The sequence below is a fragment of the Leuresthes tenuis genome, unplaced genomic scaffold (genome assembly GCF_036924035.1).
Source record: "Leuresthes tenuis unplaced genomic scaffold, fLeuTen1.0.hap1 SCAF_9, whole genome shotgun sequence".
Taxonomy (NCBI): domain Eukaryota; kingdom Metazoa; phylum Chordata; class Actinopteri; order Atheriniformes; family Atherinopsidae; genus Leuresthes; species Leuresthes tenuis.
The window spans coordinates 36,266,521-36,294,323 of NW_027325363.1; the positions used below are offsets into that span (position 1 = coordinate 36,266,521).

The 27,803-nt window shown below is 43.0% G+C and overlaps 1 long non-coding RNA gene across 2 annotated transcripts in view; it reads left to right on the forward strand.

The window, feature by feature from the left end:
* The window catches only part of LOC140314811 (uncharacterized), a 110,975-nt gene that overhangs the window by 47,530 nt on the left and 35,642 nt on the right, over window positions 1-27,803 (forward strand). The window lies entirely within an intron of this gene.

Here is a 27,803-nt window from a genome sequence, read left to right on the forward strand (position 1 = left end):
TGGAAAGAAAGCGAAAATCTGTGTTTTCATTTCATGATTTTACACATTTCTACATTTTCTCGTGATGTTGCCACATTTTGCCACCAAAAAGCAAAGCTTAAAGTATTTAAGAGATATGCAATGTAGCCTGGGGAGTGAAGTAAGGGTGTGGCTTTCAGACTTATTGTCTAGCACAGAGAAAAATGTCTCTCCCAACAATTCAATCTTCATCCCCTGACAGGCCCAGCTGTTAGGTGGCCTGACACACATACAGCATGCACTCAAGTCTCTTCATTTCTCTCTCTCTTTTTCACAAACACACACACACATGTATTTTAACAAACACTAGATGCACGCACAGATGGATAAGCAGTGGAGCTGAAAGATGCTGCTTTCAGACTTCTAACTGTCCGCAACAGCCTTTGACCTTCAGCCTTTCTGCTCAGCCTAATAATTTTGGAGCACTCATGTTTTAATCTATTTATTTACTTGGAGGGGGGGTTCATGTGTGTATATACTGCATTTGTGAGTGTGTGCGGCTGTAATAGAACAAAGGATTCTTTTGTACAACAGACCCATGTTCCTTCCAAACTATGTGCGCTGCATAAATTTTCATGTACGCTCATGTGTCCTGCCCACATATGTGTTTTCTTGCACATTGTTGCACAAGAGAGACTTGAGCTCCACTTCAATGTGTTTGTGTCCCTGTGGAGTGCAGCTTTTGCCCCAGGCCAGGCTGATTTGGGGCCTCCTGCTTTTTGTCAGACCCCACTCGCCTGTCTTTCCTCTGCCTGCAATCTAGTAGACTTCTTCTCTGGCAAATGCTTACCCATCTCATGACAGGTCCTTACAACTTTTTTATTCTATATCTGACTCTGATAATCAAAGTTGCATGAAGACAAGATTGTTAGAAGAGAAAGATACAATTTAGAAAAGACTTAATCGACGGGGTTATATACTTTAAAGGGACTTGATTTAGCTGTTGGCATCAATTTAACTTGACTGGATTTAGTTCAAAACAGCAGTTAGTTAAATTCTTGATCTGGCATAAAAAAAAAGCCTCAGAGAATTAAAAGCTAACTTGAAACAGGTTGTATGAGTCCTAATTTGCAACATATGTAATTCTAAGATGTGAAAGTGGCAATCTCTTCAAGAACAGATGAACAGCTGTTTATCCAAGCCAGTCCAGCTTTATTTATAAAGCACTTTACATTACCACAAGGACCAAAGTGCAGTACAGAACACATAAAAACATTACAATTTACAAATGCCATTACACAGACACAAAAACATACAATACTAAAATCCAAAATACTTTAAAACACTTAACCAGCCATGCAATAAAAACTCAAATAAAATAAGCACAAACTAAACTCAACATCTTATATGGTGTCAAAAGCCAAGGCAGAGAGATGAGTTTTAAAAAGTGATAATAAAAACAGACAACGATGTCGCCTGTCTGATGTGCAGTGGTAAGTCATTCCACATTCTAAGAGCTGCCACAGCAAAAGCTATTTTGGCCAACTGTCTTAAAGGGGAACTCCAGTATTCTTAAACCTGGACCTTATTTCTGGCATGAAAAACGTTCATCTACTCACTGAGAACAGTTTGGTGAAAGTCGGCCTCCTTCGAAAGCTATTTAGAAAACTCGCGATCGGTGTATATCCATTTAACGGAGTTAATGGGGCAGGGACAATGCAGCCTCTAAATAAGGCATTGTCTGTCTTTATTTCACCAATACTTTAAGAAGAATTAATGAATGAACGTGTACCATAGCTCTGTTAGCTCATAGTTCTGTTATGTGGCTACTTGCAGCTATAGGAGAGCTAACGGAGGGATTTCTACACAGGCACTCTACTGGGACCACTTCATCAACTTAAAGTACTGGTGAAATAAAGACAGATAATGCCTTATTTAGAGGTTGCATGTCCCTGCCCTGTTCACTCCGTTATATGGAGCTCCAGTTATCTAAATATCTTCTGAAGGATGCTGACTTTCACCAAACTGTTCTCGGTGAGTAGATGAACGTATTTTATGCCACAAATAAGGTTTAAAAATACCAGAGTTCCCCTTTTAGACTGGAAAAGGCAACGGAGGGATTTCTACACTACCGGAAAAGACAACTACCGGAAATTACGTTCTGAGCGGACCAATCACAGCCCTTACGGCCCACGTCTACGCGTCGTCGAAATGATGGAGAAGCATAAACTACGACTTACTCAGTTGCCAGTCAAGACGGAGCACCCATGGAAGACTTCTTGTAACGCTCTGCTGCCCTCGCAGCTGGCCACGCTGCAAAAAGCGGAGACTGTGTTACCAACGACCGACGCGCACATATACACAATGGAGAACTGACAAAGCGCATTACCTGCATGACGAAGGTTCTGTATGCAACAGACCAAATGCACCAAATGACTCCGCTGACCACACGAAACAATTCATCGGAGGGAAACGGAAGAGTAGAGAGGGGCACACCGGTGTGACCGCTCCCATATATATATATATATATATATACACGCTACCTGAGCCGCCCATCAATTAGGGCGTGCATAAACATGGCTGGCGGCTTATCTACAGTAGTAAACAATGTATTATCACATTAAATGTCAAAGTTAAAAAATAGAGACATATGCATGGTATAGTTTATTTGTATACTTATATGTATATTCAGGAACATTTTGATTCATCCAGGAAGTTTTAGACTAAGTTAAACTATGGCCGAAAGCATGGTCGCAACGGCTTGGAGCTATCGAATTTGGCATAGGTTTTAGTGTTTCATCTTCATATTGTACACAATTTTGCACAATATTCAACAAGTGGTACATCAGTACAGACGTGGTGAACTGCTGAGACTTAACCATGAAGTAATTCACCACCTTCCAGCAGATATCTCCAGCTCCCCGAGATTGTCAGACCACCACCTGGGACTGCTATAGCAGCAAGCTGAATGCACTGTAAGCACAGGCAGAAGAGAGGCAAGTGTGTGGGCGTATGGGCCAGGATAAAAGCTTATTCTATTCTTCTTCTCAAATGCCTGCTCAATCTGAAATAACATGGATGACGTCTGAGTACAAATAGCTATACAGAGGAATATATGTATAACAGTTTGATTTCCACAGAAACCTGGCTGGACATCACAATGCCAGATGCAGCTATCAGGATACCAGGCCGAAATGCCTTCCGAGCTGATGGGATTGCAGACTCTGGTAAGAAGACTGGCGAAGGTCTGTGTACATGACTGTTTGTGCACAAACGTCACTGTAGTCGACAGATTCTGCCACCCTGATGTGGAACTTTTGCTGCTCAGATGTAGACCATTTCACATACCAAGGGAATTTACCACCATTTTCAACTGTGCTGTGTAGCATTGAAACCGGCTTTATGACACTATAAACAAAGGCCTGGTTGCACATCCTGGCAATGTCCTTATTGCAGTGGGGGACTTCAACCATGATTAGCACTGTCGCCTCACAGCAAGAGGGTTCCAGGTTTGAGGCCGCTGTGTGTGGAGTTTACATCTTCTCTCTGCGTATGCATGGGTTCTCTTCGAGTACTTCGGTACTCCGGGGAGGTTTTCTCTCCCAAGAAGACCAGGAGAAACTCATCCATGCATTCATCTCCAGGAGACTCCATTACTGTAATGGTCTGTTAGCTGGACTTCCCAAAAAGAGCATTAAACATCTGCAGCTCATCCAGAACGCTGCTGCTGGAGTTTTAACCAGGACTAAGAGATCTGAACACATCACACTAGTTTTAAAATCTTTACTCTGGCTTCCAGTCAGTCACAGAATAGATTTTAAAAGCCTACTGATGGTTTACAAATCCCAGAATGGTTTAGGCCCAAAATACATCTGTGATATGTTCAGAGAATATAAAGCCAGCAGAGCTCTTAGATCCAAGGACTCAGGTCAGCTGGTCCAGTCCAGAGTCCAGACTAAACCTGGAGAAGCAGCATTTAGCTGTTATGCTGCAAACAAGTGGAACAAACTGCCAGAGGAGATTAAACTGTCACCAAATGGAGACATTTTTAAATCCAGGTTAAAAACATTGCTTTTCTCATGTGTCTATGCATGAAATGTCAGGTTAATTGGTGACTCGAAATTGACCCTTGGAGTGAGTGTGAGTGTGAATGGTTGTGTGTCTCGTTTGTCACTGTGTGGCCCTGTGATGGACTGGCAACCTGTCCAGGGTGAACCCTGCCTATCGCCCAATGACAGCTGGGATAGGATCCATAAGACATTTATGGCTCAGAGATTCAGAAGCCTGTGGAAACAAGAATATGCTGGCTCTAAGATAGGTCTAACTCATTGTGGCCCCATAGTGTAACAGTGGCTATTCCGTCAAGAACATTATCTGCTAGTATTACTTGCAATCTGATGAGCCAATCTGTACACTGAGTGGGCTTCAAAATTCACAACATGTACGTGAAATGTACATAGGCTGATTCCCCCACAATTTCATCATAGAGCTCAAAGTATACAACTGCAGATGTATGACTACAGCTTTGGTGAAAATGATTACCATCAGGAAGTGTCTGATGTTTTGATCGACTATCAAATTAACTACTGAATATCCATATTATGGGTGTGTATGATTTCAGAGTCGACTTTTAAAGGGAACTGCAAGCGCTAAGAAAAAACTGACAACAAGGCTGCCAGACGCTGCATTACATCACCTGAAAGCCTTCTGCTTTAGATGGCTTCAGCAATGGTATTGGGTGATGTCATTCATGAGTAAAAATGGAGTATGCATCGCTCCCTTTCTCTTCATGAGGATTTGATTGGTGTTGCTATTTTTGACTTCCTTTTTTCAAAATATCTTCGACAACTGTGATGATTGTCCTAAAACTAGCTGTAATCTTTCAATGCACTGTACTTCTGTTGAAGGAAAAAGGCACTCCTTCACACTGCTGTCCTAGAAATTTTCTCAGAGCTGCTCAGTGTATTCTGTTTGAAGCTCAGGCTTGACAGCTTCATTTGTGAAGTGTCTCAATTAGGCAGAATATTTCTGCAGACATATCTCGACTCCCAGACTGTCTCACTAAAACATAAAAGCCTAGGCTTAAGGAAGTCATCACAAACCTCGGCAGAGAGAGACACACACACACAAACGCAAACACTAAAAATAGAGGCAGCTATCCTACTAATGCTGGTTAACGCTTCTCACCCCAGACAGCTCAATTTGCATATCTTTAATGCTCTTGCTCCTCTCTCCTTCCCCTCTGTTTCTTTTTTCTCTCTTCATCTTTCTGTCTTGAGTGAAACTGTCTGGTTTTTCAATGGAATTCTCAGGAGGGCTTGCATTGCATGTTCGAAGGGAGCTTTTTGTAAAAGAAAAGCAAGAAAAAAGCTGGCTGAAAAGATTTCAACAATTGTGGTAATTAGAGATTTTGGAATGGTGAGACACCCCCACCACTACCTTCCCACCACCCTCTCTTACTTTACTCTAACTGTTCCTCTCTCAGGTCTTTCAGGCCACTATTATGGTCTCCATCTGGTCTGCAAAGAGGGAAATCAAAGCACATTCAACCGACTAGTCGACACTGCTCCCAGATACATGCTATGACACTATGTTGATAATAACAACAATGTTTGGGGCCCACTAAAGCTATTAAGTCCACCTGAGTCTTCTAATAATCTGACTGAACATTGTAGACTCCTTGCAAGTTTGCAGTTAATGTATTGCAGAAGCATGTCAGTTGAGTTCCAGTTGGTGCACTGCAAATTTACATTGGTGTTCATCAAGCTCAAGGGGCTCAGTTGGCTCAGTATATAGTTGAAACTAGGGATGAGCATCGGTTCTCGAAGAGAGCTGACTCCCAATAGTTTCAATCTGTGGAATCGTTAATCCGCCTGCCTAACAATCCCAATGCCCATGTCTGAGCATTTGTGCAATGATGTCATGCGCACACTTTGTCTTTTGACTCAGAATGTTTCCAGCCCGAGTATCCAGAGAGAACCCACACATACATGGGGAGAACATGCAAATTTCACACAGAAAGGCCCCAGCCAAGAGTTGAACCTGGAACCCCCCCACTGTGAGGCAACGGTGCTAACCACCACACCACTTTGCAGCCCACTCTTAAATTATTTAAGAGTGTTTACCATGCCCCACCATAAGGTGGCGTATCAGCTTTACTTTAATAATGGGAATTTCGGCTCTTTTTAGTGAGCCGGATCATTTGGCTCAGCTCACCAAGAAGAGCCGGCTCTTTCGGCTTCCAAACCGCTCTCCATTTTACCACTTATACTTTTTAGAATTCAGCCAAATTTAGCACTGTTTTGACTTGTGATTTGTATTTGAACACATATATCACTTTAGTTTCAATAAATTGCTGCAGCCAATTGCATTTACAGTTGTAAAATCCCTTGTAACTCTCTAACTTGCTTGAAGAACCACTCTGCTACACAAAGCAGATAGAAAATGCCTATAAAAAAGCATAGAACTGAAAATAGGACAGCTATAGGCACAACTGTCAAAATGCATCCAAATAGATCTTTTTCTGTTTTCACTCATCTTTGCACCACACTCCTCTCTCCATTTGCCACTCTCCTTCAGCACATCTCTCCCTCCCCCTCCTCCTGTCACGTCTCAGCGCTGCTACCCCCGCCCCTCCCTTTTTGGTGGTATGATCCTTGTCAATCCTCACATGACTGGTTGCACAGCATGCACGTGACCCCCGTAGCCATCACCCGCAGCGCCCGCAGGTACTTTTCTGAAAGCAAAAAGTAAAAAACAAACAGAAGATGGCTCTGACAGACGTGAACCGGCTCCCATCGTTCACTTAAAAGAGCCGGCTCTTTGAACCGTCTCGTTCGCGACTGACACATCACTACTTTACTTATTGTCATGGTCAAGAGTGCGAGCGCTTTTTGACCTGAGACGCTGACTAGAGAGAGCCCTTTGTGAGTGACCTGACAAACTTAGGAATAAGTATTGTGCATTATGTTGGAAAAGAGGAGCCGTTTCACCGTGTGAGACCACTGAGAGAAACTCCAGTAAGCGTCGTTGCCACATGCTAAGAGTCCTCTTTATTAGCTGTTGATGTAGCTTGTTATGTGAAAATGCCTTTCACTGAGATAGTTTTCTTGAACCAATCGGAGCTACAGGAATGTTTCCTAATGTTTAAAATCGCCGTGGTACTGTTTGTATCATTGTGAACATTGTAAACTGACTTTAAAAAAGATCACTAAGTTAGCGTGAAGCTAACATTAATCACGAGTGGTGTTACCCAAATATATACAGAGTTGCACAATACCCACGGTACCCCGCGGTGCCAAATTGTTACGGTTCCTACTATACTAGAAATTCCGTGGATTGCTATACTAACGGTGCCAGTTTCCGCTACACAGCGGCCGCCTCGATCATCCTCCCGGCTTCTCACCGCTTGCTACGTCCTTGTAAACAAACCCACACAGTAACCACTGCGACCGAACTATACAACTACTGTTTGCCTGTTACTGGTGGCCTCCGAGATATGATAGGCTGTTTCCGCACGCTGGGTTGTTAGCTGATGGGCTGTCCGTGTGTTTCTGACGGCGAGAACGAACTCCATGTAGACAGCTCCACTTCAATAGAAATTTGCTTCAAAACTAAAGTTCTGTCTCGCCCATAGCAGTCACAAACACAAGACAACACACCATGGCAGAAGCACCGGGCCTGAGCGGCGAGTCTGCCGCAGCGTGCTAGTGGCACCACTAATGAAAAAAACAAACTCCAAAAGCCACATTTGGAACTATTTGGGGTTTAAACATGTCACAGACGGTAAAGCAATAGACGATGGCCGTCCACTGTGCAGGCGCTGCCACCAGCTATAGGAGCCAAAGAGGCAACACATCCAACCTCATAAAACACCTGCAGTGTCGTCACCCAGATTTATGTCAAATACCAGGTTAGTATTTCCTGTTTATTTTCTAATTGGCTAATATTAGGCCATGTGCTCTGTGTACAGGCTGAAGAATGAAGAGTTAAAATATGTTAAAGCACCTAGAAAATACATAAAAATATAGTTTTCACAGGGAATCAGTTCCTGTTTATTGCATTTTGTCCTCTATGGTTTATTATGTTGGAGAAGAAGCATTATTGTCAAAGAGATTTTTTAAAAAGACAATTATTTATATTAGTATTATGTTTATCGTGTACATAACAACATACGTAATTAATAAGTATTTATAACTTGTACAAATACATTGCAGTTCATGAAAAAAATTATAATCAAAGGCTGCAGTGTCGCGATAATACCCGGAACCGTGTGGTATAGTCTGGTATAGTATCGTGGTTACTTATTTTGGTATCGTGACAACTCTATATTTGAATATTATATGATTATTGGTATTATTATAATTATATCACTATCATCATCATCATTATTATTATTGTTACAGTAGACATAGAATCTGCAATCTTTACCCTTTTTGAATATGAGACCGTCAGAACAGCTTGCAGGAACTTACTCTATGAATAAAGTGATATGATTGATTCCAAATTTTCAACCTAAACAGGTTCTTTAATGACTATAGGGTTAAGTGTCAGAACTTTGAAATATTCAAGGAAAAAACAAGAACATTAACCATCCCCCCATAAAACTATTTACAACAGTATATACAAGCCTTTCATGAATTGGAGCTAAAACTCCTAAAAGAGAACTGTTTTTCCCAGTTTCTTTCTTGTGCTGGCACTAAGTTTTGTGGTGCGGCCTATGTTTGAGGAACACAGACACCACTAGTTTCAGTAGGTCAGAATGGTGGTTGGCAATGCCAGATTGTGTCTCCAGTATGTTCCCCGAGCAAAAACACATCATCTGTGCCAATCTCCTCACGGACCACATGCATGACCACTGACACCTTAGGAGCTTGCCCTGAGTGGACCTGGCGAATCACCCGCTCTGCTGCTCTTACCACCTGTGCCTTCGGATGAAATCATCAGCCTACCATTATTTTTTAATAGAATTGAATAGAATTTAAGTGCTTTATTCATCCCAAACTTGGAAATTACTTTACAGTACCAGCACTTACACCCGAGTGAAAAGCACAAAGCACCTACTATTAAGTAGTAGTATGAACAAAATGTACAATTCAACCTTTAAGATTGTAATTACAAATAAGATTCAAGTAAAAATATCGTCTATATACAACAAAATGTGCACTTGTGCAGTATTAAAGTGTACCAGTAGCAGTTATTGAACAGATGTATAAATAAGCAGTATGTTTAACAGAAAATATATCTAAAGTGCATATAGAGAATAATGAGCAGTGCTTTCAGCTTTTATTAAACAGTGTGATGGCATGTGGCAGGAATGATTTCCTGTATCTGTACCTTCGACAGCAGAGCTGAAGCAGCCTGTGTGAGAAGGTGCTTCGCTGTCTGAGCACGGTGTGATGGAGAGGGTGCTGATTATTATCCATAATGGACAACAGCTTATTCAATGTCCTCCTCTCCACCACGGTCTCAAAAGACTCCAGCCTGAGACCAAGTGCAGAGCCAGCTTTCTTAATGATTTTGTCCAGTCTGTTAGTGTCGCTGGCTCTGATGCTGCTGCCCCAGCACACAGCAGCAAAGAAAATGGCACCGGCAACAACACTCTGATGGAATATCTCCAACATCTTGCTGCACAAGTTGAAGGATCTCAGCTTCCTCAGGAAAGCCCCCACCCCTCTGATCCTTATTCTGTTGGGTCGGATGGCCTCGACTTCTTGGGGACTCGAACCATGCAGGACGTCTTCCACAGCAACAGGACTTTCTCCTGACTCAGACTCAGGTTGCATAGATGTCCCAGTACAGGTGACAGCTGGCTGGCGCAGGTCTTCAGGTCTTCCGTGTCATGCCATCAGGGCCTGCAGCTTTCTTCTGATGTAGTCTTTCCAGCTGCCTCTCAACCTGGCCTGTAGTCACCGTTGATCTTGGGTTGATGCAGTTGTCTTCAGTGGAGGAGAAGGAGGAGGTGAGGGAGAAGGAGGAGGGAGAGGCGGGGCAGATGGAAAGTTGCTGTACAGGAGAATGCTGAGTGGTTTGAGCCATTTGGGACAGTGTGGGTGTGTGGGGGGATGAGGATGTCAGAGGGGTGGCAGTAGGTGAGATAAACCTGGTAAAAATCTGGTTAAACTGGTTTGTTTTATCCAGGCCCCCTGATGTCTGCCTGCTTTTCCCCTTCATCCCCGTGATGTCCTTCATTCCTGTCCACACATCTCTCACACTGTTCTCCTGGACTTTGGCCTCCAGCTTCCTCCTGTAGTTGTCCTTGCATGTCCTCAGTGCCTCTCTGGGTTCACGTTGCACTCCCCTCTGCTCCTCTCTGTCCCCAGACCTGAAAGCCATCTTCTTTTTGTTTAGAAGTGCCTTCAGGTCACTGGTAATCCAGGGCTTATTGTTGGAGAAGCAGTGCACGGTCCGGGCTGGCATGGTATTGTCCTCACAGAATCTGATGTAGTCTGTGATGCAGTCTGTCATATTGTCAATGTCTTCCCCATGTGGCTCACAGAGTACATCTCAGTCTGTCCACTCAAAGCAGTCCTGCAGTGCCTCAGCTGCCCCCCGTGTCCACCTCCTCACCGTCCTGGTGTGCACGGGGAGGGACATACTTGGGAGTCATCATGACCAAGTTGTGGTCTGACCTGCTGAGGGGGGGTAAGGGCTGTGGCATCGTATGCATCTATGGCATTAGCATACAGGAGATCCAACGTTTTGTTTTCCCTGGTGGGGCAATCAATATACTGGTGAAAGTTGTTTAGAGTTTTGTCCAGTAAAGCATGATTAAAATCACCTGTAATGATCATAAATGCATCCAGGTGTTCAGTCTGTAGTGTAGCAGCGGCTGAACTGATGACCTCACAGTCCGCCGCTGCATCAGCTGACGGAGAAATGTAAACTGCCATCACAATGCTGGATGTGAACTCCCTTGGTAAATAATACGGGCGCATACCCACAGCCAGTAGTTCAATGTCCGGGGTACAGAGACGTTCCTTCACGTTCTCATGGCCAGGATTGCACCACCTCTCACTCACATAAAGTGCAATCCCACCACCCTTCTTCTTTCGACTTTTGGAAAGGGCTCTGTCTCCCCGCACCAAACTGTACCCAGGAACCTCCATGCTTTAGTCCGGGATGTGCGAGTGCAGCCAAGTTTCTCTGAAACTCATCACTCATTCCCTCTGGGTCTTCACCAGCGCTGTGAGCTCGTCCGTCTTATTCCCCAAAGACCTCACGTTTCCCATAATAATCGCTAGTACCGCTGGTTTATGCTGTCTCTTCTTCTCCCTCCATTTTACTCCAGACCTGAACCCCAGCGTCTCCTCCATAACTCCTTTGGGTCCACAGGTCTGTCTCCATGCAACAGCACAGGCCTACACAGCGCAATAAGCTGTTCAAGCGTGTAAACAATGCCGTTACTCCTTTTGGCAAGATTCTCTGATACAAAGATTAGAAAAAGTAACAGAAGAATGCGGAGAAGAGCGACAAAACATAGTCATTGTCACAACTTTAATGCACACTTTGTGGTTGTTCCGAAAGAGCACAAGCCATAATTAACTATTCAAAAGACAAAGTTAAAAGAAACACTACGGTAGCTGCGCCTGCAAGCGGCCGGCTGAACCAGCACCATGTCGATATGAGCACAAGTAGGTGGTAGCATCTTTCACCAGGATGACACGGCACACATCGCAAGAGAGCCTTCGTAGAACCTGCCAAACCACAAACCCTGCAAGGTAGACCACAGCATTGTCTACAAGACCACCAAAATCGCGTGGGACGGTAGCAGTGATCACACACGAGGGCTGCAAAGTTAACAAAGTTAACAAATGGGGGAGAGAGTTCCTCTGCAGTTTCGGCAGAGGACATCTCGACAGACAATCATCTTCGACCATGAAGGTGTAGCATGGGGGCAAACTTCGTCTGCTCCCTGGTGTACTAATGGCCCTCCTTTGCCAAGAGGTCCACCCGAAGATCTGAAATTCAGTAAGCATAAACTTATCAATACGACCCCTTTAAATAAGAAGAAAGAGATAAATTACCAATATAAAATATTCAAATAATATTAAAATATTCAAATAATGTTTTCATTTTACCTGAATAGCATTCAAGCCTGTCTTTCAGCTCTTCATTTTTGAGGTTTTTCTCCCTCAGATCCGTCGCGGCAACCATCCTGGCCCTTTACAGCACACTGCATCTATGGAGGAATGGTGTTTCTACACAGTAAAAGTGATCATAAATCACTCAGTTGTCAAGCGTCAGACATGACAGACAGACATAGATACGAAAACGTTCAGGTGTATTCAGGTCTTTATTTAAAGAAATTAGTATTTCCATTTTACCTGAGTAGCATTCAAGCCTGTCTTTTAGCTCTTCATTCAAGAGCGTGCACAGTTTTCTTTGCCCTTTGCTCCCGGAGCATGCTATTTCTCTTCTCGCGTCCAGACTCTCCACTCTAGCCAGAGCTTCACTAAGTCTGACCTTTAGAACCGTGGGAGAAGCAGGCAAAGCACAATTGTGGTCCAAGTGGAAAGAGGGATGGAAATATATAGTGATGTTTACAACCCATCACTCACTGATGTAGCTGGCCCACATTCTTAATTTCATCCCTCAGTTCCACTGTTTGCACCCTGGATATGAGCTAAGCTGAGGTGACAGGGACATAACACACTACAGTATGTTTTAATGTGTACTCGTGTATTTCAGTGTGTCTAAAATGAGTGGCAGGTTTTAATATGACCAGGGCCTTGATGCTCTCGTGTTTGAAAAATATTACATGCAGATACTCACAACATTAGAATGAGGTTCAGCTTCAGGAACATGCTGAGGCAAGTCCACTGGAAGGCTTTCTTCTGCAGTTTTTTAAATTTTTTTATGAAAGATCTCCATTTGTTTGTATTTTTTATGTTTCATGCACTGGCAGAAGTTTGCTGTGTTAAGCAATAAATTGTCAACTTTCAACATCACGCTCCGTCATTTGAATAACTTCGGGGTCCAACTCACCGAACTAGTATATAGCTAGTCTATTTCTCCATGTAGCCCTCAGGTCCGAAGATAACGACTTCAGTTTTGTCTGATTTTAAAAGCAGACAGTTCTGAGTTAACCACTTTTCCAACAGAAGTAAAAATAGCATCATCTGAAATTTCATGTGAGCTTAAGGTTCCTTCAGCACTTCATTTCCTGCATTCAAAGCCCTATGAAGGCTTGACATTTTAAGTATCTGGGAAAAAACGAAACAAAATCAAAAGGCAACAGCTACCACAGTACATCATGACATGAAATGATAATGTCCTCTTAAAGGGGAACTCCGGTAGTTTTAAATCTAGACCTTATTTCTGGCATGAAATACGTTAATCTACTCACTGAGAACAGTTTGGTGAAAGTCGGCGTCCTTCTGAAGATATTTAGATAACTGGAGATCCATATAAACGGAGAGAACGGGGCTTAGACGATGCAGCCTCTAAATAAGGCATTATGTGTCTTTATTTCACCAATACTTTAAGAAGAATGAATGAATGAACGCGTACTATAGCTCTGTTAGCTCATAGCTGCTGTTAGCTCATAGCTGCTGTTAACTCATAGCTGCTGTGTTGTTGTTATTGGCGGCTATCGGAGGGCTTTTCACAAACTCACTAACACTCCGTACCTCATCACCAGGCCAGAATGAAATTTGAGAAAACAACAGAAATGAATATCAATAAATTTATTTAAAAAGAATCTGCAGCTCAACCTGATTTGTCGAAGACAGGACATACAACAATACTAAGCAAAAATGACACAAGAACTGGACTGAAAATCTGTTGCGATAGGTCGTATGGAGAGAAGAATCCAACCAAATCCTAGGCCTTGACATTATTGATGCAGGGTAGGATAATCTTGACAGAGAGCAAAAGGCAGCCAATATCCTCAGAACAGCTTTGGAAAGTCTTTTGAAAAGACCAGTGAACCAAGACTACGTAAATCACGAAAAAGCTTGCCTAAGAATATTTTGGCTGTATTTGAGAAAAAAGATGGTCATACCAAATACTGACTTTCAAGCTCATTGAAATTGTACAAGCTCTGTTTTTACCTTATATATTGTATTTCCATTAATGTTTGCACAAAGTTAAATAAATCACTGCACCAATTTGCCGTGTTTTGGAAATATATAAAGAAAGAGGATGTTTCAAGACTTTGTTATTACACTGTGGAAGGTGAAATTATATTGAGAAAACCAATAAAAGCACAGGGAGAGCATGCAAACCCCACACAGAAAGACCTTGGCTAACCAGCAGGATCAAATCCAAAGTCATTTTGCTGTGCTGTGACAGTCTATACTATCACACCTTGCAGCACCAAACAATGGTATCAAAATGTATCAAAATATGAAATCTTCTGTGATGGACTGGCGACCTGTCCAGGGTGAACCCTGCCTCTCGCCCGATGACCGCTGGCTCCAGCCCCCCCGCAACCCGACCGACGGATTAAGCGGGTATAGAAAATGGATGGATGGAATATGAAATCTTTATTAGTTAATACACTAGTTCAGGCCTGGCTGTACTACACTGCAAATTCTGCACTTTGATATAAATAGCAGGGATAGGGCTGGTGTTTCTATCAAACGAGGCAGACTTAAGAATGAAGGTTTGGAACTTAGAAAACGATACCAGTTATGTTATACCAAACACATAACAGAAGTTAAGACCCAGAGGTTCAGCTGCTTATTTATCAAACAACCCACTGCAGTCTCATCATCTAAACACATCTTAACTTCCTGAAGAGCCCTCTAAATATAAACAGTCCATCCTGTTTGAGCTAACTCTACATGGTGTGTTTATGTTTATTTCCATTTTAAATAAAAGCTCTTGCTGATCTGTCAATCATGAATTAATAATATCAGATGAAGCTCTATAAAGTTTTTGTGACAGCAGATATAAACATCCAATCCGTTCAATCTCTCTTGTAGTTTGTTTAAAATGTCTTCATTACAGTATTTTCTGGAGTATACGTTGCATCAGTCAAAAAATGCATCATGAAGAGGAAAAAAACATATAAGTTGCACTCGTCCCTCCAGCTCTGGCCATCTTGCTTGCAGCCCACGATTAGCTTTCTTTGTTTTCTTCATTGCAGTTAGATTAACCTCTGCTTTTCGCCAGTCCTACAAGTTTCTCACTCACTCCAAACTTTACCTTTTTCAGCTGCATATTTTACTACCTGCAGTTTGTAATCTGCAGAATAGGATTTTCTTTTTGGTGGCATGTTTGTGTTCAGTCTTTCTCAGTTGTATTTGAGTTAATATTTCAGTAAATTTTTTCAGTGGTACAGGAGCCATACCTTGAAAAAGTATTAATACCCTTTGAATTTTTCCATGTCCCATTAGAACCACACACTTCGGTGTATTTTATTTGGATTTTATGTGATAGACAAAATACTGCATAACTGTGACGTGGAAGGAAAATAGAGCATGATGTTTAAACTTTTTTTTTCACATATAAAACTTTGAGTTATATATAATAATGAATAAAACCTTCGGAGTATGTCTCTACCAACTTTGCACATCTAGAGAGATCTAGAGCAATTTTTGCCTATTCTTTTTTGAAAAATAGCTCCAGTTCAGATTAGATGGGTACCATATGTAAACAGCAGTTTTCAAGTTTTGCCACAGTTATTCAATAACTCAAATTATTGTTCAATAGGATTTAAGTCTGGACTTTGACTCGGCCATTCTAACACATGAATATTCTTTGGTCTAAACCATTTCATCTTAGCTCGAGCTGAACGTCTACTGTATAGGTTTTCTTTCAGGATTGTCCTATATTTAACCCTCTCCTGAAGAAAAGCATCCCTGCAGCATGATGTTAACACCACCATGTTTAGCAGAGTGGTCAGTTGATTTTACATGTAGACCAAAAAGTTCAAATTTGGTCCCATCTGACCAGAGCACCTTCTTCCACATGTTTGCTACGTTTCCATGTTGCCTTGGCTCGTGGCAAACAGTGAATGGGACTTCTTATGGCTTACTTTAAAAAATGGTGTTCTTACTGCCACACTTCCATAAAAGCCTTATTTGTGGAGTGCACGACTAATGTCACAGACACATTTTCCCACCTGAGCTGTGGATCGCTGCAACTCCTCCATGGTTGCCATGGGCTCTCGCTGCTTCTCCAATTATTGCTCTGCTTGCTTGTCTTGTCAGTTTAGGTAGATGGCCATGTCATAGTAGGTTTGCTACTAGGTTTCCATATCCTATCTATTTTCAGATGATGGATTGAGGAATTCAATTCAATTAATTTATGAAGCGCCAAATCACAACAAATGTCATCTCAAGTCACTTCAATGATGTAGTCCAGTCCAATTTCCTAGCTAAGGAAACCAACAGATTGGGCAGAAACTTCTCTTTGGTCCAATCTCTGGTCCTGAGCGCAGATGAGGCCACTGTGGAGAGTAAATAAGATCTTTACTCTAACTGACCTGGCATTAGGGGTAGGGTAACAGATTACAGGGGTGTGAAATCCTGAGCCTAGTGTCACAGATGAAGCAGAGGAGCTTCCTGTTTTATGTCTCTTCCAGGAAATGTGGAACTGGAATAATTCATTGGACTATACACTATAATCATGTGATTAGTTGTGAAAATAACATGCTTTAATGACAGATTTTAGATATTCACAAAGTTACATTTAACACTTGGCACAAATTTTAGTTAAGTATTAGAATATGTCTAATCAGTTCTAAACCAAACTTAAGTTTGCTATAATATTACCTGAAATTTCAAGTTGAACATTCTGTGAACTGTGTTTAGGTATGCGACTCCACTTCAAACCACCCAGGTTGTCAGTACGTGGTTCTTCTCATCTTGTGTCTGACTATCTTTGGCCTTTGTCCATCCGTCAGCATTCATTCTGTCTGTCACCCCCGACTTTCCATCACTGTCTCACAGCAGCATCAAAGCTCTATAGCAGTTCAGCCAGAGGAGGAACACCAGGCACGCTGCCTGTGAGTCCAGTTAGTCCATCAGTAGCATAAAATACATTTTATCCACTCGAGTGTATCCGCCAGGCATGGAGCTCTTATCCCATGTCCAAACCCCTATCCTGCTCCTCAATTCAGTCAGGAACCCTGTGCAAAGTGCATAGAGTTTTCTTTTTGCCTCATCAGCAGGGCATCCAGGCATTCATACTTTAAGACTTTAAAAACATAACCAAATCAATTAAAAGGGTGATGGGAAGAAATAAAAAAATCAAGCCAAGCTGCCTTATTGTTCAGGTTTTTTTATTCAAAAAGACAGGAGACCAACAAAACTAAACAGTAATAAAATAAATAGATAAGAGGTTTTGAATTCCCCTTTGTTGGCATGGCAACCGGATATGTCAGTTAGATAACTTGTTAATGACATTTTTTACATGTTTGCATGTAGATCTACAGTTATTCTATTTAGAAGACCAAAGGTGTCAGAATGCTATACGGAGCTCCATAATCCAACACAGTATTACACAACGTACGATTTCGATCAGACCTGTAGTTAGAAGAATAACTTTGAAAAAAAGTGTTTGCACTGAGCTGCTTTGTCTACACATGACAAATTCACTTGTCAGTACTGTCATAAAACTTGCACGCTAAACCTTTTAGCAAGCATGGGAAGATAGCTTCTGACTTTGCTTTGTATTTATAAGAAGTTCACACAATAAAAAAGGCATTACCTCTTGTACCCTGTATATATTCAGTGCACTGTCACTGTGGAACTTATTACGTTTTGGCTGTATTTTGCTTTTTTTTTGTGATTTTCTTAATTTTCTTGAATGTGAACTGAGAATGGAAAACCCCTGTTTTTAAAAATACCTCTCTTTTTGTGTACTTAGACTTGAATAATGAGGGCATATTCGTAAGACATATTTCTCAACAGATCTCAGATCACCTCAAATGAACCACAGTAGTGGCCTAAACAGCTTGTTTTCATTTTAGATGTGAAATCACAAACGCCCATTGTGGATATTAAATATTTGGGCCATCCTCCAGTTGTATACTTACATTAGAAGTTATCAGCTTTGTTGAATGGTGCAATTGACATTTATATAGTGGCTATCTCCTACCAATGATTCAGCCAAGATACTGGCACAGTGTGCATTTTAAGCAGATAAGGGAGAAACTCAACCAGCAGTTCCATCGGTGCATCAATTAATCCCAACTGTCTTCAAACAAAATTGATAGAACTAGCAGGTGAAAAATGAGGCCGGTGTTGAGGGTGAATTTCAACTTCCTATCACCGTGGTTCTGTACGAAATAAAGCAAACTGATTGTGGTTACTCCTAAAACTTGGTCGATTGATCAGGTGTGCAGCTCTTGAACATCTACTGTTCATTCACAAAATTAACCCACAGTTTACAGTAACTACAGTCAATATGTGCACATACAATCTCATGAAAACCATGGTACAAGATTGTTAACTTGGCCCTACAATCCACCAAGCAGAAATCTGATCTCTGACCTGGTATGCCGTCAGCAGTCTTTCATTTCAGTTTGACTCTTCACAAAATTGATCCAGTTTTCTTTTATCTCGTTATTCCCCTGTAACTGAAGTAGACAGTCCAAGGTCTTAAAATGCTGGCATCCGGAGAAGAGACATTGCTGGTAGGACAGTTAGATAGCTAGTTGCATTGTAGTGTGGTGCAAAGCAAAAGCGTGTTAAGATGTTTGAAAGCTCTAATACCAATACGGTTGTTATACGTTCTGCCATAAAGAAGCCATCATATTCACTGCCTGTACTCCGTCATTTATTTCACCTGAGGTATCATGCACACACTTTTCTATTATATACAACAGTAAGCCTGTTTATAATATTTCAGTGTTGAGGGTAGGGGTTGACGTTTACTGGCCTCATGTACTCAATCCCACTAAAACACAATTCTTTACCTTTTAACATGTTTTAAGAAACTACTTCTAACAAATGTAACATGTTTCCATTGAAATCTTGAATTTAATTTCCTAAGACGTAAAGGGAAGAAGGTCTCAGCATAGAAATAGCTGAGAATGGGACAATAGTCCTCCCTCTAAGGTCCAGCAAATGGTCTCTGTTGAGGTTAACCTGTACCTCTTTCCGAGTCCGTTGATGCAGTGAAGGAGGAAGACAGAGGAGACGATATAAGAATCAACACAGTTTTATTTACGCAGTTTGCAAAGTGCGGAGAGCAGTTCAGTACAATGCATGCGAACAGCACAAAGTACGGAAAAGCTCTGTCGTTGTCTAGGGGTGTGATGTTATATAGACTTGAGTTCAGTCTCCGCCTTATGAGATGTGTGTGCGTCAATATCTTATCTCTTCCTCTATGTGTGTGCGTGTGTGTACTGGTATAAGGCGTTACTTTCAGAAGACCGTTGTAGGTGCGGTCCTAGTTTTACAACATGTTGTTCTCAGAGATATTTCCTTATCAGGCTGCTGTGCAAGCACAGAAATGAGCAAGTCAGTTATACAGGATATCACCTTATACAGCTATCCTCACTCACAATACCCCCTTTTGATCTCTATTAAGAGATCACACAAATAGTTGAGTAACAATACATGACTAAAAAGAAATTGAAAAACCCCACGCCCCCTTTTGATAACAACAAGATGATCACACAATCTCCGACATTCTGATGATATCATCTTCATCTGTATCAGGATCGGGAGGGTTCAGACCTTATCTATCAGGGTGCTCTAGGCGGGGTTACCCCTAGAGGAGCTTTAAACCTTATAGTTTGTCAACATTACCCAACTCCTTAGCAAATAGCACACATTATTAAAAGATAACATAAGGGTGATACTGCAATGATTATAATTTGGTATGACCTGTAAGAGCAAGTTTAAGCAAAGCCCCAGCAAACACGATTATGATTAAAACAAATCCAAAAATAAAACAATTCAACTGCGATGACGTCATCTGGTCCCGTTCTTCTGAGAAGCACAACTCCGGGTGCTCTTTAAGGAAAGTCAGTCGCTGGTAATATGAAGAAGGTGAGGGCTGACGTTTCCAGATGAGGGTTGAGTTGGAGCCCGGGTCTAACACCCTTCCTGCTCGTAAATGATGTCGTTGCAAGGAGGCAGAAGTGTACTACTTCTGCCTGCAAAATGCCACCAGGGGATTATTCTGCCCCTTGTTGGTTGGTGGTCTTTTCCTCTGTACCAGCCGGTACAGTGTGCAAATCTTTCAGCGCCTGGTGAGTCGCTGCTAGGGAGCGTTGAGGTTCCTCGGCTGCCGCACACTGGCTCCAATGGAACCACGTATCACCTTTCCCTTTGACTCGGACTGCGTGGGAGGTCCTCTCGGTCACCTGATAGGGCCCCGTCCACCTTGGCTCCGACCACTTTCGTTTGATGACCCTCAGCAATACCCACTCAGCCTCTGGAGCCGGCGCTGGTTGGCCCTCTCCTCTGCTACTCGCCACCTGCTTTGAAAATTCTGCAACGAGACTTTGGAGTTCATGGAAATACATTTTGTGGGTTAGGTGTTGTTCAATATGTCCTGTTCCTGGCAACTTAGATTGAGGTCCAGGAAAAGCTCTCCCTGTCTGGAGCTCATGTGGTGTAAACCTTGTGGACTGATTAACAGAGCTCCTGATGGACATTAAGGCTAAGGGCAACGCATCTAGCCAATTCATTTTGGTCTGTGCACAGATTTTAGCCAATTTGCTCTTCACTGTCTGATGGGTTTATTTGTTGCGGTTAGAAATCCAGCCCTCAACCACTGTTTCAGTTCCACATGTACTGCTCCTGCTGCATAGGCTGAATCTGTGTAAATGTTTACTTCCTGCCCTTCCCCTAGCCTCAGTGCTGCTATTACTGCCAGTACTTCTGCTCTTTGTGCTGACTGCTGTCCTTCCAGTCTCTCTGTTTGTCGTGTGATCAGTTCCCCTTGCACGTCCTCTACAACTGCATATGCTGCTTTCAGTCCTTCTCGTTCATCCCTGAAGCAACAGCCGTCTGTGTACAGTTCTCTGGCCCCTGGTATCGGTTCTGTTTGTAGGTCCAGTCGTACTTTCTCCTCTTTCTGCACTCTGTCCGTACACTCATGTGGCTCACCTGTTCCTAGCTGATCTGCCATGTTTATGCCTTCATGAGTGAAAGTCAGGTTTGGTGCCTCGAGAATTTTGCTCAGTCGTCTTTGTCTCAGAGCAGTCAGCGTAAAAGTCTGTAAGTTCACATAGGCCACAACGCTATGTGTGGTCAGAATGTGCAGTTGATGTCCCATGACAATGTGTGCAGTTTTTTGAATGAGCTTTGCTATCCCTGCTGCCTGTTGTGTACACATAGGATGGCGCTTTTCCATATTGTCTAGCATCACACTGATATACATTAGTACTACTCTCTCACCCCCTTTTCTCTGGAACAGGACGCCATTAGTGCAAAGTTCTGTTCCAGAGACATCCAAGTAGAATGGTAAGCTATAATCGGGTATAGCTAGGTCTGCTGCTGTGGAGAGGGCCTGTTTTAGTGCAATAAAGGCTTCCTCCGCCTCCTGAGTCCAATTCAGGGTCGCTGACAGGTTGCGCATGCCTTGTTCTTTCACTAGGGCCCGCAGAGGTCTAGTTAAGCCGGTGTAATTGGCTATGTAAGTCCTACTATAGCCCGTCAACCCTAAGAAAGACAACATGTCCTTTACCTTCACTGGCTTAGAGTGATGGAGAATAGTAGACCTGTGCTGAGGGGAGAGCCCTGCTCCTTTTTGGGAAATTTGCCTGCCCAAAAACGCTACCTGCCGCCGTGCAACCTGAAGTTTGGCTTTGCTGACCTTGAACCCTGTTCTTGCAAGATGTAAAAGGACATTTTTAGTTGCTTCCAAACACAGAGCCGCAGTGGGCGCTGCCAACAACAAATCATCTACATACTGAACGAGAGTCACCTGCTCTGGTAGTGGGCAATCACTCAGGATATCTTTTAAAACCTGGTTAAAAATCCCTGGGGACAAAGCGAACCCTTGCGGCAGCCTGGTGTACTGTAGCTGCTTGTGCTGATACGAAAACGAGAAAATGTGCCTGCAGTCTTCCGCCAAGGGAAGACAAAAGAATGCATTAGCCAAGTCAATGCAGGTAAACCACTAAATTTTCCTGATACCAATCTGTCTGTAACCCATCATAAAATAGAGTAACATGGGGGGAATCGGGAGGTGAGACATAGGGTTCGAGTTGGGAAATCCAGGGTTTCCACTGGAGGTAAGCCGAGAGGATACCACGCCGCTCAGATGTTTCCGGCTGTAATAGACCCCAGTATATGTCCGCGTATTGTTCATTCACTGGCTGCACAAGATATTGACCAGTGATGTTCTCCATCGGTCCAGAGCACGGCAAATGAGATCCATCAGGCATGACAACAACCAGGCCATCGGCGCTGCAGAGTATCGTGGCCCCCAGTTTTATCAGGAGATCTCTTCCCAGCAAGTTCATCGGTACAGAAGGTGAATGTACAAATGGATGTGTCACAGTCTGTTTTCCCACCTGGGTGAGTAGCGGCTTAGTGAACGGCAGTGTCTTTTTCTCCCCAGAGAAGCCCATAAGCGTGATGGTACGTGATGACAGGGAACCAGCTGGTACAACTTTCAATGTGGAACATGTGGCTCCAGTGTCAACCAAGAAAGGCAGATCTTTTTTCTCAATCTGAACTGACAGCATCGGTTCTGCCGTAGTGATGCTGTCTGAGAGTCTCTGTGGGGTGTGTCAATACTGACCGGACTGGTCAGGGTTCTCCCCATTGTCCCACAATGGGAACTGACCAGCAGCAGCTGCTCCCCAAGGCTGTTGAGGATACATAGGTGCAGTAACAGGAGGTCCGGAGCCGCGACCCCTGCCTCTCCCAGGAGGACCACTATCCACACCTTTCTGTGCTCTTGGATTATGTGGGCAGCTTCTTATCCAATGATTAGGGTCTCCACAGAGATAACAACAACGAGTCTCCCCTGACTGTCCTCTTCCTGTACCGCCCCTTAGTCCCCGACCTCTTCCCCAAAGCCTCCACCCCGCATTGGTCCTCCCCCATGTCTTCTCCCGCCTGATGGGGGCTGCGGTACCCATGGTGGGACCGGAAATAAATCAGGAACCTGTGGTGGCTCGGCAGCCAACATGACCTTCGCAGCTTCCCCTTTTTGTTTTTTATTTTTATCATTACATTTCTGTCTAGCTTCCGTTAACTGTAATTTTAACAGCTGAACCTGCAATTCTTTTAAGTCATCCTGTTCTTTCTGTGTATTATCTTGAGCACGGGTGAGGTGGTGTATTAAGTGTTTCTCCCAGACATGGGATTCACTACCGAGCATGTCCGGGTTATTAACCATGGCTATTTTGACATTCTCCGGCACTCCATCCAGTATAGCCTGTCTAAACCACTCCCTCTGAGCTCCAGCTTTCCCTGGGTGGCATCCTGTGTGTTTCAACCATAAATCCTTGCTCTGATCTACATACTCCCTTGGATTCTGTTTGGGGTCCCATCTCATCTTTGGCATTACGGTGGCGTTAGGTAGTGGATATTTGTCTCTCGTTGCTTTCCCTATTTCAGTGCTATGATGCGTGAAGGGGGTGTCATCTGTCATTCTGTTTGTATGAGCGATAGTCTCAATTTCTCTCATGTCCCCACCCGTCATGCATCGTCCTGCAATAGCTCTAAAGTCCCCCAATGCCAATTTCTGTCCTGCCGTCAGAGAATCCAATTTGCTGAGCCACAAATTTCCACCCTCGGCTACAGGTGGTAATTTCTCCACTATGGCCTGTATGTCCCCTATAGTAAATGGTCGGTACCGGTCACCTTGTCCTGGTACTGCTGTTAGTGGGTACATTGTGACCGGAAGGATTGTCCCACCACGTCGGCGCTGGCTAACTCTTCTGCCTATCGTATCTGTCAGTTCCTCTGCCACCTTCATTTCTTTCTCTACACTTCTCATCAGTCCGTCCCTTTTTTGACAGAGCTCTTCTATCTCTCTCCGACATAACTCATCTAGCTCTCTCTCTTTCCTGACGGCTGAATCTTCCTCCTCTTCCCTCCATGATCCTGCCAAGCTAAAACTTACTGGTACTTCTTGTCTTTCACCTTCCCACTGTCCCTTTCCTTGAAAAGAAGCTGTCCCTGCTGCTTCTGCTTCCTCCTCACAATCTGAAATCTCACTTCCCCTCATGACCTGCCTCCGTGGCTGTGGTGTGACTTTTCGTTTTACCGTGTGCTGTGGAGCCTGTTCTCTTGCCTGTCTCTGCGAGAATGGGTCTGGGGGCGCCGAAAGGTTATCACCTGTGAAGGGGTTATAAGAGGATTTGGACGTCGTCCCTGTCCTTACTGAAGTCTCAGGGCTTGATGCTGTAGGAGTGGCTGCACCTGCTTCAGTCACCCTGTCACTTACAAGTGTCTCTTCTGAGGATCCAACCTGAAGTGTACCACTAGTCACATATAGTGTGGGATATAACCCTGGTGTCGGTGCAGCAGGCGGTGCATATGGAGGTGGCCATGTAGGAGTGTCAGGTGCAGTTACCATTTGTTTGCCTCCTGGTTTTCCTGCGTTCTCATGGAGATGTCTCACACTTTGCCAGAAGACCGCCAGCTCAGACCAGCCCCGTCGTCGCTCCTCCTGCTCTTTCGCCTCCTTTTTTTAATTTTGAACGTTGCAGCACACCTGCCTTTTGTCCCTGCTCTGCCAGCTCTTCTTTCCTCACCTTACATTCTTTCTCCTTTTCCCACAACCAGGCCCCTAACGGACCGGGGTCTGACATTTTCTTGCCCTTATATCTCACCAATTGTTCCACTTGTCCCTTTATGTCGGCTAATTTCCTGTCCCTACCCTTTTTAGGTAACACTGCCCCTGCTGCTTTTAACATATTCTCTAACTGCAGCTCGAGGGGCCTCCAGGCACCCATACCTGGGCCCCATCCCCCATCATCTATTTCCCTGTCAAACTCTCCCTCCATTTTACTTCTCTTTTTCTAAATTCTGAGGCCAGCCGGTTTGTATGACGTACGTCCGAGCAACAGGCCTTGTAAGGTGATGATTTATTAACGGCCAGTCAGTTTGTATGGCATAACACCCGAGCAACTGACCCTTTTGACAAACCAAGCCACTTATGTTAGCACCGCTAGGTTTCGATGGCTCAGACAGATTACGTTATCACCGTTAGGTTTCCTCTGTCTGATTGTCGAGTTTGTCAAGACACCGTTTTATGTACCCATTCACCTTTAGACACCTCAGAATTTTATTTTTCCCACAGCCCGCTTCTCCTTATTTCTCTCAAACTAATACAAAACACACAAAGCACATTAAAATCTTCACAAACTTTTTCAAAATGCACTTATAGAAAAATACCTCAGGAACCCTGTTCCTGTACTCTAGTATAGGGGACTCTAGCCCCAAACAGACTTCAAGAATTTATGAGGAGTATAACCTCAAGGGACTCTAACCCAACTCCGTAGAGTATACTACTTTAGGGGACTCTAACCCCAAACAGACTTCAAGAATTTATGAGGAGTATAACCTCAAGGGACTCTAACCCAACTCCGTAGAGTATACTACTTTAGGGGACTCTAACCCCAGGGACTCAAACCCAGTAGAATTCGGGGTGTCTTCACCTCCCCGGGACTCTAACCCAGCAGCCTCTCAGGCTTCCGGTTCCTCGTCAGGCAACCGGTGGGGTCCGCCACGACCAAAGACAGTCTGTTTTATCCTCTTTTTATATTCACTTTTCTTTTATAGTTTTTTTTTTTTTTTTTTTTTACGCAGTTCTCGACATTAATTCTTATCGTCTTTTGCTGATTCAACCACCAGTTTCAGGACAGGACACGTTGTTTTAAAATATTCAATGTGCAGAGTTTGATAAAACAGGTTCTGCTTACCTCTGTGTTAACGTGCCGGCTCGTGTCCCGTCTCTGTCACCGTGAAGGAATCTTTTATCCGAATGAACTCCGTCCTCTCCTCACCACATCCCGAACGAGCCCCCAAAATTGTTGAGGTTAACCTGTACCTCTTTCCGAGTCCGTTGATGCAGTGAAGGAGGAAGACAGAGGAGACGATATAAGAATCAACACAGTTTTATTTACGCAGTTTGCAAAGTGCGGAGAGCAGTTCAGTACAATGCATGCGAACAGCACAAAGTACGGAAAAGCTCTGTCGTTGTCTAGGGGTGTGATGTTATATAGACTTGAGTTCAGTCTCCGCCTTATGAGATGTGTGTGCGTCAATATCTTATCTCTTCCTCTATGTGTGTGCGTGTGTGTACTGGTATAAGGCGTTACTTTCAGAAGACCGTTGTAGGTGCGGTCCTAGTTTTACAACATGTTGTTCTCAGAGATATTTCCTTATCAGGCTGCTGTGCAAGCACAGAAATGAGCAAGTCAGTTATACAGGATATCACCTTATACAGCTATCCTCACTCACATCTCCTAAGTTCCAAACATTTACAAGCTGTTTTTAAAAGAAGATGAGATGCTGCTGATGGGCACACATGCCCTGTCTCAACTTTTTGAGATGTGTTGCTTCCATCAAATTCAAGATAAATTTTCATGAAACAGTAAAATATCTCACTTTAAAGATTTCATATTTTTTCTGTCTATTGTGAATAAAATATTGGATTATGAGATTTGCAAATAATTACATTCTGTTGTTAATTACATTTTGCACAGCGACCCAGTTTTTTTTTTTAGAATTGAGGTTTTATGTTGCAATGTCACCCTCAGAACCTTGTTTTATAGTTCCCAACATTGTCATGCAGCAAGACAATGACCAAAAGCACATTGGAAAATTGGAGAAGAGGAAGAATGGTGAGCTTGGCAGTCATGCCCAATCACTTGAACTTACTTCTGTAGAACTTGTATAGGATGAAGAGTACAAACCATAACTGTGTAACTGCTCTGTCTTTAAACTGCATGGGGGTAGTTGTAAGTTTGGAGAGAACTGTAAATATAGTCCAAGATGTTTAAGAATTTGTGTTCTTTTTTTTCTCTTTGTAACATTTAGGCGTTAGTGAGTAAATTTGAAATGTCCAAGTCAAAGTCTTTTTTTTTTTGCCTCTGAAGAAGTGGAAAATGTTCACAATACAGACAAAGCACAGTGATGCCATGTGATCTGGTGTGTGCATGTATGTATCACCCAAAGATGGTGTACAGTATAAAGAGTTCTTACCTTGTCACAATGGCATTTGCAGAAAGCATACACCTATGCAGCAGGAGGTACCAACAGACCACACCCACTTGGGGAGTAGCATTAGGTCCATTGAAGCATGAAATCATATACACTTATGACAGATAAAGGCAAGGCTTTGACAATTAGGTGACTTAAACAGACAAGAGCACCTGAGATAGTTATTAAAACTATAATCATATTTATTTTTGGTACAGTTATTTTTATCCCTCTACTGCTTGATTACACATCATTATTGGCCACATCTGCATACTCTGAACATTTTATCCATACTTATAATTTTGTGCCTTCTCCTTGTATTACAGTTGATGCGTTAATTGTGTACACAGCAGAGAATTATGTCAAAAATATATACTCACCCTGCTTTGCTTTTGCACTTCATCATTTTGGTTAATGATGGTGTACTTGGTTAGTACTTGAAGTTGTGACAAATACTTGAATTGGTGTAACTCCGGGACCTGAAACTTATTTTTGACGGCCTGCTCCTTGCTGCAATAACATTAAAATGACCTGTTTCTATGAGACATGTTATATAGTCCTCTAAAGCCAAGTTTTCATCTGGATGAAAGGCTGGTTTCTTGTACTGACAGTTCATGTGCTCACTTGTCACTTGTGTACAAATGAATAAAGTGTGAAAAAAAATGAACAGCTCCAAAATGTGGGACAAACAAAGTTGATAAAATATGCAGAAAAATCTAAACTAGAACAACCTGTATCTTGTTCTCATGTTGTGGCACTTAAGCAACA